Genomic DNA, 14,704 nt, shown 5'->3' with positions numbered 1-14,704 from the left:
AGGGAAGGTGGAGAAAGGGCACTCAAGGCATTCTGACATCCCTCTTATCCTATCCCCTCAGTCATTGCCCCGCCTGCCAACTTGCTCCTATGGCTTTGTGGTTTCAAAAAGCAAATCACTTGAGTGTTTACGAGTAGGTGATGGTGTCAATTTTCTTACACATGTTGAAGCATCAAGCACATTATTTCCAAGTTTCCGTTGTCCAGTCATCTCCATGGTTAGGTCTTGCCTGTCAAATGGCCATCACCCTCAAGGAGATTGGAAGAGTAGAAAACGCCCTATGGGTGTGTAGGAGATGTCAGGATTATTGGCGGGCTGGAATGCTTTGCGTTGGGATGGGGTAGAGGGAGGCAGTGGTTCAGCATCATTGTGCCATGTAGCTGCAAAAGTATGAATTGTCGCCCTCATGCTGAGGTATCAACTGACGTGGTGGACAAAGAAACACTCCCACAAGATATTTCGTACAACTGAATCTGTGTTACTGTTTAAAACACTAGATAAACGCTGAACTGCTATTTATTCCACTGGTTTAAGGATTGATTAATTGTTACAGTGAACCATGGCTTGGACTCAGATATTACCCGCTGCAAGGTGAGGTGACCAATCTCCCTTCTTGGGTCGGGCTGGTCTTTGTCTGTCAGTGTCTCGGATTCAGGGCGGTCTTCTTCCGCAACAGCTGGTCTCCCAGGTCTCTCTGCTGAGGCTGCCAACTTCTCCCTTTTTTATCCCGCTTCTTCCGACATCGAGAAAGTCCTTTAGCCATGGATAACCTGTTACCCGTTTTCCTCAATGCTAGCACGCATCTGCTGACTTTACATTCTTTATGTGTCTGTCGAGTACATTTCATCACACTTGCTCGTAAAAACAAGCCGTTTGGCAGGCCATGCGTTGAGGAAGGTTGGCTACTTGTCCCATCATGCTTTGCAGAAGTTTAGTTGTTGGTCATCTGGCTACGGAATGCATCGCAGGCACTGCTGACAGTCAGCAAACTAAATGGTTGCAAGTAGCTGAACCACGTCAGACTTTCCCGCCTCCTGCCGTATCTCCTCTTCCTCGGTTTCCTTTGAGGAGGTGGAGGGGGCCTTCACCTTCCATCTCCTGCCGCTCCAGAACGCTTTGCAGCCCAATGTTGTACAAGGTGTTTAATGGTTTGTTAATTATATTAGGAATATATTAGACGAAGGACGTTGTTTAATTTGAAGACATATAAATAGAGGACCTCTTGCAAAGTCCGGGCACTGCAGGGCTGACATCCCCCAGAATGACATTTTGCTTTAGTTTAAGTTTCCTTTAAATCCTTATCCTTTCATAACAGTGCCCCTCTGAGGGGCTGTCAATTTGGTTAATGTGATTCATTAGTCTAGTTAATTTCACAGGTGCTCAAATGAGTATAAATAGAGGGATAACTGAGATGCTGGATGTAAGGGGAGAACTATGAGGCTGAACATAGTCAATAAACTCTCTTCCCCTCAGTAAAGAACAGCTCTGTGACTTGGGTTTGACTTCACCAACTGGCTTGGATTCTATGAATACAAGGCAGCAAATCGTTATCGTTTGGTGGTGCCATTACCTTGCAGACTGAAGGACACCTTCAGATGAGCACCTGGATCACATCTCCAGCAAGCCAATGGCTTTCTCAATGGCTGTTCTTATACTCAGGTAGCGCAGGTTGCACCTTTCCTGTGCATCAGCTGTAGAATTTCTCGCAGGTCTCACAGCCACTTTCTCAGTAGGTAGGCCTTGCCTCCAAGGAACAATCCACTGTTTGATGGAGTGAAGACCTGTGGGTGATGTAACTGGCAGGACAAAGGCATCCCGTCAACTTCCAGGACACCTCAGACAAGCCTGAGTACTTCCCAGTGGTTGCCTACCAGCTGAACATATTATAGAGTGAAATCCCTTTAGTTGGATGAATGCACGGCACGATGGCACAGTGGTGAGCACTGCTGCCTTACAGCCCAGGGACTCGGGTTCAATTCCAACCTTGGGTGTGTGTGTGGAGTTTGCAGATTCTCCCCTTGTCTGCATGGGTTTCCTCCCACATTCCAAAGATGTGTAGGTTAGGTGGATTGGCCATGCTAAATTGCCCCCTGGTGTCCAAAAGGTTAGGTAGGTTACGGAGATAGGGAGCGCGATTCTCCAAAATGGAGACTGAGTGTTCGTGCCGGAATGAACGCCGTCGCGTTTCACAACGGCACGAAACGGGTGCGGGACTAACCGCAGGGGGCCAGCACGGCGTTGGACCGGTCACGCTGCTCCACCCTCCCTTCCCGGTGCCAAATGGGTGCCGCGCCAACCCGCGCATGGGTAGTTGGGCTGTGCCTACCCGCGCATGCGCGGGGGACTCCTTCAGCGCGCCGGCCCCGACGCAACATGGCGTGGGGGTTCAGGGGCCGGCTGCGCAACAAAGTAGGCCCGGGTGGGGAGAGGCCGGCCCGCCGATCGGTGGGCCCCGACCGCAGGCCAGTTCTCATCGGAGGCCCCCCCCCTGTGAAGGAGCGCTTTTCCCCGCCCCACAGGCCGCCCCCCGACCCTTCGCGCAGAGTTCCCGCCACCTGCGAGCAGGGGTGAACGGTGCCGGCGGGACTCTGCCGTTTCCATGCGGCTGCTCGGCCCATCCAGGCCGGAAAATCGACGGCCGTGGACAGCGGCCCGCGACCGGCGCTGCACCAAACGCGCCGGTGCAAATGGTGCTAATTCTCCGCACCTCGGGGAATCGGGCTCCGGCGTTGGGGCAGCATGGTGCGGTTGCGCCGATTCTCCGGCCTGGTGCAGGGCTGGGAGAATCGCGCCCAGGGTGAGGGTGTGGGCCTAGATGGGGTGTTCCTTCAGATGGTTGGTGCAGACTTGATGGGCCGAATGGCTTCCGTCTGCACTGTCGAAATTCTATGAAATGATCTGAGGGCTCCCTGATTGTCATCCAGGTGTATTGTCCGGTTTTCAGGATTTGTGGGAATTCAACCAGTTCCGCAAATCCAAGAGCCCCCTCATTCTGGCTGACCTCATCAGTAACAATACGGAGGTAAGTAGTAGGCCCGGGGAAACATGGCATTGGTCTCCTGGGAGATTATCTGTGACAGAAGATTGTGAAATCCTGCAGATGTCACCAGCAGATTGCTGGAAGGAGCTGGAGGTAAATTAATTCAGGGTTCTGGTGACGTTGACGGTCATCCGGAAGATGTGATTCCCTGGCTCTCTTGGAAGGAGGTCATGTACAAGAAACGTCCAGATTCAGCACTGACCTGCTGACAAAGCCTGAGTTTCCTGAGACACTGCTGCTCAGCCTTGGCCTGAAAGCTGGTCAACTTTCTCAATCTCCTGTGTTGAGTTTATAACACACTTCAAGCTGCAGCTCAGTGCGTTATCCCCTCTGTCCTGTGCAGCAACAGGAGGCTGAGGCGTAGGCAACCACTGCCACTGTTGGTGAAGCACCTACTGTTCTTCATGGTGTAAGTGTTTCTAGTGCGTTTCCTGTGGTTCCTCATCAGAGATTCAAGGCTCAGCTGGAAATGATGCTCCAATGCGCAGTGAAGCCGAGCAGGGAAATGTAGATCAAAGTCAGAAAAAATCCAAGACAGCTACAATGACCCCTGAAGTGTTAGAAATTATCTCTGAAGCTGCAAAAGGACACTCTCAGAACAAGAACTCTGACCAGAGGTTTACCACTTAGGCAAAGAAGGAACTGCAGTGTTTCAGTACTTAAAGGAGATGTGCGTGGAAAGTTTTGTACGCAGAGGGTGGTGGGTGCCTGGAACGTATTTCCAGCAGAGGTGGTGGAGGCGGGCAGGATAGCATCATTTAAGATGCATCTAGGCAGATATATAAACGGACGGGGAACAGAGGGAAGTAGATCCTTGGAAAATAGAAGACAGGTTTAGATAAAGGATCTGGATCGGCGCAGGCTGGGAGGGCCGAAGGATCTGTTCCTGTGCTGTAATTTTCTTTGTTCTTTGTTCTAAAGGCTTCCTAGCCTGCCAATTTCACAGAGCCGTCAATCCTTGCCATGCTTTCACCTTGTTGACCCTGGTGTGCGCACTGCCATTTTCAGCCAGAATGCAGTGTTAAATCTTCATTTCAATAACTTCACTTATTATAATTGCTGACACAACAGCTCTGCACAAACCACAACAGCGTGCTCACACCCATCTTCTGCATCGGGGGCTCTTGATCTTGGACCACTGCGCCCGGGGGCTGGGGGAGCGGAAGGTAACAGGGAGTGGGGGTGCAAACAGACCCACTGTGCAGAATAACGTGACAGGGGCTGCACATGTATCAGGTGTTACATGTTTAATGGTGAACATTTGAAATTTCCATTGTCCTTAGCAGCAGACAGTGCCCCTCTGTGATAGGTGATGCCCCTTTAAGACCGGGTTTGGAACCCTGGGGGACTCCGCCTCTGGCTCCGCTCACCAGGGAGCCGTATATAAGGTGGCGCCCTGTAGGCGGCACTTAGTAAGCACACGTCTCGGTAACTGGCCAGTTCTCTGCTTATTAAAGCCTTCTTTACCATTCCACACTCTCGTGTCATTATTGAGGGTATGACACCCTCCCCAGTGCCTACTCAGTGATCCTAAATCTTCTTAATCTTCTGTGTTCTACCGTCATGTCTAGGTGTGTCCCCAGCGTGCACATCAGAGATGGACACAGCCTGCTGCTTCTCGCAGGCCTTTGATGCCCTTGGTGAACGTCCTCTGGAGAGTCTGAAGTCATAGGGCCCCAGCCCACATACTGGTGCCACAGGCGTTGCCATGCCACCCTGTACTGCACGCTACTCTTAGGACGTGCCGGTGTCAGGCGTGGGGGGATGGAATTTGAGTGAGGTGGATACCGCCATTGTCTCCCTGGTAGCGGGCACCGGGTCGGCCTCTAGTGCTCCCTCCTGCTGGATGGTGCCTATACGGCCCTGGGTGCCTCCATGGATGGAGGGACAGCTAGAATGAGATCCAGAAGCCTCTGCATCATCTGGCTTTGCCAGGCCTGGTGGCTCTCTATTGTCTGCATCATGGTGTTGACGCCCTCAGCGGTGCTCCTTGGTGACTGGGCCATGCTATGGAGTACCTCGGCAATGTCCACCTGAGTCTGGGACATGTCCCTCATCGACTGGAACATGATGTCGAGGCCCTTAGTCATGGCCGTCATAGACTGAGCCACGCCTTGGATTCCTCCACTCAAGGTGCTGGCATCGTGCTCCAGGCTGTCCACTGCAGTCACCATCCTAGCAGTGTTGGCCTCAGGCACCAGGTACTCCTGCACCTATAGCTTTTGGGACTCCTCCAATCGGCTGGTGGGACATGTCCCAGACCCAGTTGGGCATCCCCTCCTGAGTTTCACGGTCGTGCTCTTGCATCTGCATCAGCTCTGGGATAATCTTGCTCAGAGGCTCCGCATCCAATCAGGACACAGCTGAGTCCTGGGATCCAGCAGATCTCTGACTGCTGACTTCCTTGGATGTTCCTGCCTCCACATGATGTGCATCAGCAACTGTGTGATGCTCACCAGATTGTGCCCCAGAGGCCTGTCCACTAGTGTCCCCCACTGAGGTGTGTATCTCTGTGTGGTGGAAGGTGGGGATGACAGCTGTGAAGCCTCAATGAGGGTCGTCTTGCAGCTGTCCTCCAAGGTGTTCACTTGGGTGATGGGGGGGGGGGGGGTGCGGTGGAGTTCAGGGAGGTGGGAGGTGGGGATGACAGCTGTGAAGCCTCAATGAGGGTCGTCTTGCAGCTGTCCTCCAAGGTGTTCACTTGGGTGATGGGGGGGGCGGGGGGTGGTGCGGTGGAGTTCAGGGAGGTGGGAGGTGGAACTGATGCCTGGGGGCTGGTGTTGACCTACCCTTGATGCTTGGCGGAGGTTGTTCTTCTTCCTGCACTATATGGCATTGCTCTTGGCCACGCTGCCCGAACTGATGGCCGCTGCCACTGCCTCCCAGGCAGCATTGGCGGCCCTGCAGCTGGTCCTCCCACCCCCTCGGGGGAGCAGAATGTCCCGTCTTGCCTCCACAGCGTCCGTAAGCCTGGCCAGGTGTGCATCGCCGCAGCGAGGGGCAGGTCTGCGTGGTGCCATGCTCACGTGCTAACTGGGAGTGAGTTGTGAGGGAGCGTTTAAAATCCGCTTCGCCTTGTTAGGGGGGATCGGCTGGACACGAGTCTTGTGAATCAGCTGGTAGGACAGCCGGTACTGGTGTGAAGCTAGAGGGGGCTCATTTTGAGCACTAAGTGCCGTTAAACACGGGCCGCGATCTCACTGGGTCAGCCATCGGGAAACACCTAGCAAGTCCCGCCCGATATGACACCTAGAAACGTTTCTGCTAGCTTGAGCCCTTTATTAGAACCTGAAGCAGCTCTGAGTATCTGAGACAATAACGGAAAGGTTAACACATTGCACAAACAATGATTACAAATACTTACAAAAATGTGACCCGAGTTCATAAAGGTCAGGAAGCAGCTAAATCACAACAATATGTTTAGTCTAGAGAGAGTAAGGCGGAAAAGGAATTCAGAGAATAGTAAGTAACAGGAAGCAGATATCAAACAGGGTAATCAACTAGATGGGTCAACGGTTTGTCCGGGAACATGCCAAAGGAAGAACACTTCTTATCCAGAGGAGTTAAGGCTTCCTATGAGGATTACTGGTGAATGGTTGTTTTTCAGTTGGAAAGGAACCATGGGGTGGTACCCCTCTGGAATTAGTATTGGGGCCACAGCTCTTTTCATCTATATTAACAACCGGAATTTGGGTATACATAAATTAATCATAGAACCTTTGAAATTTGCAATATGGAGGAAGGCCTTTCCACCCATTGTCCCTCTGTTGGCCATATTGAGCTATTCAGACTAATCCCACTTTGCAGCTCCCGGTCCATAGCCTTCTGGGTTACAGCACTTCAAATGCATTTCCAAATGTTGTTTCAGTGCATTAAGGGTTTCCGCCTCTAGTCCCCACGCATGATCCCAGGCTCCCATCATCCTCTGGGTGAAAAATTTCTCAACTCCATGCTCTGCTTTCTATCAATTATTTTTGATCTCTTCAACACGGTGGCACAGTGGTTAGCACAGTTGCTTCACAGCTCCAGGGTCCAGGGTTCGATTCCCGGCTTGGGTTTCCTCCGGGTGCTCCGGTTTCCTCCCACAGTCCAAAGGTGTGCAGGTAAGGTGGATTGGCCTCGCTAAATTGCCCTTAGTGTCCAAAAAGGTTGGGTGGGTGTGGTAGTCACCACTGTTGTATTATATTGTATATATGGGTATTACGGTAAGGCCCCTGTACTACAGGTACAGGGATAGATCCCTGCCTGCTGGCTCCGCCCAGGAGGCAGAGTATAAATGTGTGTGCTCGCCGAACAGCAGCCATTTCGTAAGCTGCAGTAGGAGGCCAAACATCCCTGTGTAATAAAGCCTCGATTACATTCTACTCTCATCTCGTCGAAATTGATAGTGCATAAGTGGGGTTAAGGTTGGGTGGGGTTATGGGGATAGGGTGGAGGTGGGGGCTTGGGTAGGATGCTCTTTCCAAGGGCCGGTGCAGCATTGGTGGGCCAAATGGCCTCCTTCTGCACTGCAAATTCTTTGTTTCTATGATTCTTCCCCTTGGTTACAGACCTGTCCGCTAATGGAAACAGATCCTTCCTATCCATTATATCTGGGCCCCCCATAATTTTGTACAACTCAATGAAATGACCTAGATCACCACATGTGCAGGGAGAGTCACCAGCTGCAGGATCTTGAGCTCTGGATTTTAGAGCTCGAGTGACGGCTGGAGTCACTGTAGTGTGTCCGTGACGCGGAGAGCAAAGTGGACAGCGTGATCAGAGTGGTGGTCTTACCGCCAGTTAGTAGCCTGGAGGCAGAAAGAGAACGGGTAACCACCAGGGCGTTCAAGAGAGCCGGGCTCATAGTGTGGGCATCCCCTCAGGCCCTACTCACAAATCAGGTTCCGTTTTTGGATACTGGCTCCACGGAGGAGGACTATGGGCGGCACAGCTGGACAGCAGGAGAGGAAGAGAGGGGACAAACAGTAGTGACAGTGGATTCATTAGTTAGAGGAACAGACAAGCATTTTCATGGCCACAGACATGAGGCCAGGATATTATGTTGCCTCCCTGGTGTCAGGTTCAGGAATATCACAGAGCGACTGTGGGAGGAGGGCAAACAGCCAGAGATCGTGATCCACGTAAGTACCAGTGACTTAGGTAGGAAGGTGGAATGGTTCCTGAAAGCAGGTTTCAGGGAGCTAGGAAAGAGATTGAAAAGCAGGACCTCTTAAAGTAGTAATTACTCCAGTCCTTCATGCCAGTGAGCATTGAAATAGGAGAATTGAGCGATTGAACACGTGGCTGAAAAACTGGTGGAGGAGGGATTTCTGAGGCATTGTGACCAGTTCTGGGGCAGGTGGTGTGTTGTGTACTCTGGGATAACACAGGCTGCAACTCAATGCAGCTTTGACCAAAAGATACCCCAGACTTTGAAGTAAGTTCAATGTGATTTATTGAACCATTAGCACAGTTCTCTATGAGTTCGACTCTCCTGCTAATCTTGCTATAGTAACTCAGTCTAACTAACCAGTCTGCTCTAAGCCATGTGGTGGGTATGATGCTTCTGATCTGCCCCGTCCTACTCTCTAAGTGTTGCCTGTGGAAAGAGACAGAGCATGTGTGCCCTGTCCTTATATATGGGTTGTGCAATGCCCCCTTGTGGTAGTGTCACCTCTGGGTGTCTTCTATGTGTTCATTAGCTGTATGTCTGCATGTCATGACATCTCTGGTGCTCCCTCTAGTGTTTACTTAGCCGTAGTGTAGTTACATTAACCCCTTAACAAATACTTGTTAGGAAGGAAGATGTGTTGGGCATTTTGAAAAACTTGAGGATAGACAAGTCCCCCGGGCCTGATGGGATATATCCAAGGATTCTATGGGAAGCAAGAGATGAAATTGCAGAGCTGTTGGCAATTATCTTTTCGTCCTCACTGTCAACAGGGGTGGTACCAGGGGATTGGAGAGTGGCGAATGTCGTGCCCCTGTTCAAAAAAGGAACTAGGGATAACCCTGGGAATTACAGGCCAGTTAGTCTTACTTCGGTGGTAGGCAAAGTAATGGAAAGGGTACTGAAGGATAGGATTTCTGAGCATCTGGAAAGACACTGCTTGATTAGGGATAGTCAGCACGGATTTGTGAGGGGTAGGTCTTGCCTTACAAATCTTATTGAATTCTTTGAGGAGGTGACCAAGCATGTGGATGAAGGTAAAGCAGTGGATGTAGTGTACATGGATTTTAGTAAGGCATTTGATAAAGTTCCCCATGGTAGGCTTCTGCACAAAGTAAGGAGGCATGGGATAGTGGGAAATTTGGCCAGTTGGATAACGAACTGGCTAACCGATAGAAGTCAGAGAGTGGTGGTGGATGGCAAATATTCAGCCTGGATCCCAGTTACCAGTGGTGTACCGCAGGGATCAGTTCTGGGTCCTCTGCTGTTTGTGATTTTCATTAATGACTTGGATGAGGGAGTTGAAGGGTGGGTCAGTAAATTTGCAGACGATACGAAGATTGGTGGAGTTGTGGATAGTAAGGAGGGCTGTTGTCGGCTGCAAAGAGACATAGATAGGATGCAGAGCTGGGCTGAGAAGTGGCAGATGGAGTTTAACCCTGAAAAGTGTGAGGTTGTCCATTTTGGAAGGACAAATATGAATGCGGAATACAGGGTTAACGGTAGAGTTCTTGGCATTGTGGAGGAGCAGAGAGACCTTGGGGTCTATGTTCATACATCTTTGAAAGTTGCCACTCAAGTGGATAGAGCTGTGAAGAAGGCCTATGGTGTGCTCGCGTTCATTAACAAAGGGATTGAATTTAAGAGCCATGAGGTGATGATGCAGCTGTACAAAACTTTGGTACGGCCACATTTGGAGTACTGTGTACAGTTCTGGTCGCCTCATTTTAGGAAGGATGTGGAAGCTCTGGAAAAGGTGCAAAGAAGATTTACCAGGATGTTGCCTGGAATGGAGAGTAGGTCTTACGAGGAAAGGTTGAGGGTGCTAGGCCTTTTCTCATTAGAGCGGAGAAGGATGAGGGGCGACTTGATAGAGGTTTATAAGATGATCAGGGGAATAGATAGAGTAGACAGTCAGAGACTTTTTCCCCAGGTGGAACACACCATTACAAGGGGACATAAATTTAAGGTGAAAGGTGGAAGATATAGGAGGGATATCAGAGGTAGGTTCTTTACCCAGAGAGTAGTGGGGGCATGGAATGCACTGCCTGTGGAAGTAGTTGAGTCGGAAACATTAGGGACCTTCAAGCAGCTGTTGGATAGGTACATGGATTACGGGAAAATGATATAGTGTAGATTTATTTGTTCTTAAGGGCAGCACGGTAGCATTGTGGATAGCACAATTGCTTCACAGATCCATGGTCCCAGGTTCGATTCCGGCTTGGGTCATTGTCTGTGCGGAGTCTGTACGTCCTCCCCGTGTCTGCGTGGGTTTCCTCCGGGTGCTCCGGTTTCCTCCCACAGTCCAAAGATGTGCGGGTTAGGTGAATTGGCCAATGATAAATTGCCCTTAATGTCCAAATTGTCCTTGGTGTTGGGTGGAGGTGTTGAGTTTGGGTAGGGTGCTCTTTCCAAGAGCTGGTGCAGACTCGGGGGGCCGAATGGCCTCCTTCTGCACTGTAAATTCAATGATAATCTATGATTAATCTAGGACAAAGGTTCGGCACAACATCGTGGGCCGAAGGGCCTGTTCTGTGCTGTATTTTTCTATGTAATAGGTGGGACCTGTAAAAGATGGATGGGCTACATCTTAGCAAAACTGGGCCTTACATCTTCGCTGGGAGATGCACTAGTGATGTTGGGGAGGGCTTAAACTACATTGGCAGGGTTGGGGGAACAGAGTCAGATTTGAGGGAAGAAAAACTGTTCAAAGAAAGCAAAAATAGAAGACAGACAAAGCATAGACAAGCATCAAGTAGGATCAGAATAGAGAATAATGTTAAAAAAGCAGAATTTAGGGCATTTTATCTGGCACAAAAGCAAAATGGGCTTACAAAGGAAATTAGAAATAGTATCCGATCTAAGGAAGAAGCATACTGATTGGCCAAGAAAAATAATAGGTCTGAGGATTGGGAGCAGTTTAGAATTTACCAAAGAAGGACAAAGGGATTGGTTAAGAAGGGGAAAGTACAGTACGAAAGTAAGCTTGCAGGGAACATAAAGACTGACACGAAGAGTTTCTATAGATATGTGAAGAGAAAGAGATTGGTAAAGACAAATGTAGGCCCCCTACAGACAGAAACAGGGGAATGCATAATAAGGGACAAAGAAATGGCTCAGCAATTGAATATTTACTTTGGTTCTGTCTTCACAAAAGAGGACACAAACCAGATCCCAGAAATGTTGGAGAATGAAAGGTTTAGTGAGAGGGAAGAACTGAGGGAGATCAGCATTAGTAGAGAAATGACTTCCGGGTGCGGCAATGACCAGCTGAGTCGCACGTTTCGGCACCTCCCGTTGGAACGGACTTTTGGGCTCTTGATAGGAGCCCCAACGGCAATTCAAACGGCCAAAATCACTGTGCGGTAAACTAGAAGGGAATCCCCCCGGATACACATGGAAAAAGGAGAGGATAGCGGCCGGATTGCAGAAGATCCTCTGGAGCAGCGGCAAGGAAGGGAAGCTCGAAGCAAGATGGCGTCGGAAGGTGGCCGTTTGTTATGGGGCCCGGAGCAACAAGAGTTCCTGCGGTGCTGTGTGGAAGAGCTGAAGAAGGAGTTGAAGAAGGAGCTGTTGGCCCCGATATTACAGGCGATTGAAGGGCTAAAGGAGGAGCAGAGGACCCAGGAGCTGGAGCTTCGGGTCGTGAAGGCTAAGACTGCTGAAAACGAAGATGAAATACAGGGCCTGGTGGTGAAGGCAGAGACGCACGAGGCGCAGCACAAAAGGTGTGTGGAGAGGTTGGAAGCACTGGAGAATAATTCGAGGAGGAAGAATCTAAGAGTCCTGGGTCTTCCCGAAGGCGCAGAAGGGGCGGACGTCGGGGCATATGTAAGCACGATGCTTCACTCGCTAATGGGATCGGAGGCCCCGACGGGCCCTTTGGAGGTGGAGGGAGCCTATCGAGTTCTGGCGCAAAGACCAAAGGCTGGAGAAATACCTCGAGCTATAGTGATGAGGTTTCTCCGCTACAACGACAGAGAGACGGTCCTCAGATGGGCGAAGAAAACTCGGAGCTGTAGGTGGGAGAACGCGGTGATCCGCGTATACCAGGATTGGAGTGCGGAGGTGGCGAGAAGGAGGGCAAGTTTCAATCGGGCTAAGGCGGTGCTTCACAAAAAGAAGGTTCAATTTGGAATGTTGCAACCGGCGAGACTGTGGGTCACACACCAAGGGAAGCACCACTACTTTGAGACGGCAGAAGAGGCGTGGACATTCATTGTGGACGAGAAGCTGGAATAGTCTGGCGAGAGAAAGAGCTTCTGGGATAAAGTGGTGGAGTGATTATGTGGGGCGAGGGAGGGGAAGGGGGGGGATGATTTTTCAATTTGTTAGTTCTTCGACCCTGTAACTTTTCTCTCTTTCCCTCGTTGGGGGGGGGGGGAGCATGAGGAACTGTGGGCGCCGGTGGGAAGGAAAGGGGAAGGAGAAGGGAAATGCGCCATTAGGGGCGAGGCCGAGTGGGAAACGTGGGCTTTGCTCCCGCGCTATGGTAATTGTGGCGGGAACAGGGACGCAGGAAGGAGGGGGCCTCGCACAGTGAGGGGCCAAGGGCAAAGGGGGAAGCCGAGGTCAGCCAGAGTTCGCTGACTTCTGGGAGCAACATGGGGGGTGCAACGCTAGAGGGGGATCTAGCGGAGGGGGGGGGAGTTAACTGGGTTGCTGCTGCTAAGGAGAAGGGGGAGCTGTTATGGGACGGGGTGGTCGAGACGGGGGGGCACTGTCGGTGGGATATACAGGTACGTGAGAACCGGGTGAAGAGCTGGGTTAAAAAAGGGGATGGCTAGTCGACAAGGGTGGGGGGTAAAGAGCCCCCCAACCCGGTTGATCACGTGGAACATGAGAGGGCTGAACGGGCCGATTAAAAGGGCACGGGTACTCGCACACCTAAAGAAATAAAAGGCAGATGTGGTTATGTTGCAGGAGACGCATCTGAAACTGATAGACCAGGTCAGACTACGTAAAGGATGGGTGGGGCAGGTGTTTCATTCGGGTTTAGATGCGAAGAACAGGGGGGTGGCTATCTTGGTGGGGAAACGGGTACTGTTTGAGGCAAAGACCATAGTGGCGGATAGTGGGAGTAGATATGTGATGGTGAGTGGCAGATTGCAAGGGGAGGCGGTGGTTCTGGTGAACGTATACACCCCGAACTGGGATGATGCAAACTTTAGGAGGCGTATGTTGGGGCGTATCCCGGACCTGGAGGCGGGAGAGTTGGTAATGGGGGGAGACTTCAATACGTTGCTTGATCCAGGGCTGGACCGGTCGAGGTCCAGGACCGGGAGGAGGCCGGCAGCGGCCAGGGTGCTCAAGGAATTCATGGAGCAGATGGGAGGAGTAGACCCCTGGACATTTATTAGGCCTAGGAGTAAGGAGTTCTCATTTTTCTCCCATGTTCACAAGGTATATTCACGGATAGACTTTTTTGTCTTGGGAAGGGCACTGATTTCGAAAGTGACAGGGGCGGAGTATACGGCCATAGCCATTTCGGACCACGCTCCACATTGGGTAGACCTGGAGATAGGAGAGGAAAAAGAACAGCACCCACTCTGGAGAATGGATATGGGCTTATTGGCGGATGAGGGGGTATGTCTAAGGGTGAGGGGGTGTATCGAAAGGTACTTGGAGCTTAATGACAACGGAGAGGTTCAGGTGGGAGTGGTCTGGGAGGCGTTGAAGGCGGTGGTCAGAGGGGAACTAATATCCATAAGGGCACATAAAGGGAAGCAAGAGGGTAAAGAAAGGGAGCGATTGTTGAGAGAACCTCTGAGGGTGGACAGGCAATATGCAGAGGCACCGGATGAGGGACTGTACAGAGAAAGACAAAGGTTACATGTGGAATTTGACCTACTGACCACGGGTAAGGCAGAGGCACAGTGGAGGAGGGCACAGGGTGTACAGTATGAGTATGGAGAGAAGGCGAGTCGGCTACTGGCCCACCAATTGAGGAAGAGGGGAGCGGCGAGGGAGATAGGTGGGGTGAGAGATGAGGAGGGAGAGATGGAACGGGGAGCGGAGAGAGTGAACGGGGTGTTCAAGGCATTCTATGAGAGGTTATATAAGGCTCAGCCCCCGGAAGGGAAGGAGGGAATGATGTGTTTCCTGGAATAGCTGGAATTCCCGAAGGTGGAGGAGCAGGAGAGGGCGGGACTGGGAGCACAGATTGAGATGGAGGAGGTGGTAAAGGGGATTGGGAGCATGCAGGCGGGGAAGGCCCCGGGACCGGATGGGTTCCCGGTGGAATTTTATAGGAAATATATGGACCTACTGGCCCCGCTTTTGACGAGAACCTTTAATGAGACCAGGGAAAGGGGGAGTTGCCCCCGACTTTGTCGGAGGCGACGATATCGCTACTTTTGAAGAAGGAAAAAGACCCGCTGCAGTGTGGGTCCTACAGGCCCATTTCCTTTTTGAACGTAGATGCTAAGCTCCTGGCCAAGGTGATGGCGATGAGGATAGAGGATTGTGTCCCGGGGGTGGTCCACGAGGATCAAACTGGGTTTGTTAAGGGG

This window comes from Scyliorhinus torazame, chromosome 18 (genome assembly GCF_047496885.1).
Source record: "Scyliorhinus torazame isolate Kashiwa2021f chromosome 18, sScyTor2.1, whole genome shotgun sequence".
NCBI classification, from domain to species: domain Eukaryota; kingdom Metazoa; phylum Chordata; class Chondrichthyes; order Carcharhiniformes; family Scyliorhinidae; genus Scyliorhinus; species Scyliorhinus torazame.
This window is presented reverse-complemented; position numbering follows the sequence as displayed.